Below are 1,937 nucleotides of genomic sequence, written 5' to 3'. Positions count from 1 at the left end.
GGCAAACTATTTAATCATAGTTAGTATTATTCTGTGGAATAAACATGGATTTTTGTATTGGCTGAAAGGACTCGAATCCATGCCGGCTATAAAAAAATATGCAGTCCTGTTCAGTATGAAGATTTACTAGCGCCATCTATTGTCGGGTTTTGTCTATGGACGTTGTCTATGGTTGAAAACCTCCCATTCATTGTCAGGTGTCAAACCGAGTAAATTTCAGCAGCGCAAGGGCACATGCATGATGCATGCGCCGTATAAATTTTAACTTTTAATTGATTTGCAATGTAAAGAACTTAGTAAATTGCATCCGTAAATAACCAAAACTATATTATATAAGAAGGAAAATGTATACCGAGTACACAATAAGTTGTACATAGCCTACAATGTAAGTAAAACCAACCACGCATTTTATCCTTGCTCATGCTCATAAAAACAAAATATTCACAATCTTTTGTACAGAAAAGAATCCCGAATATACCGTTTCCGTCCGAATTTACCTGCACTAAGCAAAGATGAAATGCTCATGTACTATTTACCTTATAATCTTGTTTTTTTTGCTAAAGTAAATAATAATGCATACTGCATACCGAAATAATGTAACTTGTAATAATAGCATAAAGATATAATACCGAATGCACAAATAATCCCGTAAAAATAACCGTTTAACCGCATAATCCCCTTTGACAATATGTATACAGATCTTGTGAATTTTTATCAGGTAAAAATTCTACCGTTGAGGGGGGAGAATGTAACGAAGTCGTTACAACAACGTCCAACACACCTACCCGCATCTCCGAGCCAACAACAAGAACGCCGCGGGGTGGGGCACCGCACAGACCACTCCGGGTGACCAGAGGGGAAGCGGGACGGCACGGCCGCCGCACCTATAAAGCACCGCAAGACCGCCGATCCGGCACCATTCGTCAACTCCAGCTCCGGCGTTTGATCAGCTCCTATCCCGTGCTTCCTTCCCACTCACCCTTATTGTATTTATGTATCTATATCCCGCGTCGCGACGATCTGTCTCAAAAGGCGCAGCTTGGTTGCCCCCTCGATGCGACTGAGGCTTCTGGCGCGGCTGCGATTATTAGCCCAAGATCCTGTACCCCTTATCCTTTCCTACTATTTGTTACAAATCCGCGTTTGCCCCTTCAGGGCCCTGTTTAAATAGTTAGATACTTAATAAATATCCTTATTTGTGCATTTGTGTGGTGAATACATAGTTACAAGCTGTAAGTACTAGACATATAAGTTATTATTGTAAATAAAGCGGAGCCAGTCCCGCCTAATTGTTGTATATTGTAATCCGTGTTATTCATTTCTATCCCGTACACCTACCGAGGTTATTTCCCTCCAGGGGCCTCAGGAATAAGGTTAGATTAGCTAGGACCGTTTCACGGTCATATTATAATCCCCCAGGGTGACCGGAGACTCCTTCAGAGGCCCGGCACCGACTTGAGCTAGCCTAGGACCGCTTCCCGGTATACACCATTCGAGAGACATTCAGTACCAGCCCTAAGCACTAGGAAACCAGTAGTCATTAGGGTAAGTACATATTTAATATAGCATCCAACCCCTACTCTCGGGGGAGGCCAGAGAGGTCGATTCACCCAGGGGTCGCTCCCCGGTGGTCCAGACCCGCTCCAGCTGAGCTGCTACATTACAAGGCATAAGTCTCTAAGGAAAGAATAAACCAGAACTTAGCCGACCTCCGATAGAAGATGGTACCCAAAGAAGAATATAAGGCATTATGCATTTATGTATGAAAATTATTGCCATATATCCCATTCTATGGGGAAAGACATCTCAAACAAAAGATACCCTTATTGGAATGAACAGGGTCGTGAGCACAAGTTTCGATCCTCCGTTAACGTTGCGTATCGTCAACGGTCACTGTCAAAATGTAAGGCAAATTTGTTAGTTCCAAAAGTGGCATT

The 1,937-nt window shown here is 42.8% G+C and overlaps 1 long non-coding RNA gene across 1 annotated transcript; it reads left to right on the top strand.

The window, feature by feature from the left end:
• Window positions 1–249: 249 nt before the first annotated feature.
• On the top strand, window positions 250–1,305 carry LOC125489257. Its single transcript, XR_007266838.1, has 2 exons — window positions 250–385; window positions 719–1,305. It is a non-coding gene; the product is annotated as an uncharacterized LOC125489257 (long non-coding RNA).
• The last annotated feature ends 632 nt before the right edge of the window (window positions 1,306–1,937 follow it).

Source organism: Plutella xylostella, chromosome 12, assembly GCF_932276165.1.
Source record: "Plutella xylostella chromosome 12, ilPluXylo3.1, whole genome shotgun sequence".
In the NCBI taxonomy this organism is placed as follows: domain Eukaryota; kingdom Metazoa; phylum Arthropoda; class Insecta; order Lepidoptera; family Plutellidae; genus Plutella; species Plutella xylostella.
The sequence above is the reverse complement of the archived record's forward strand: the minus strand, read 5'-3'. Positions and strand labels throughout refer to the sequence as shown.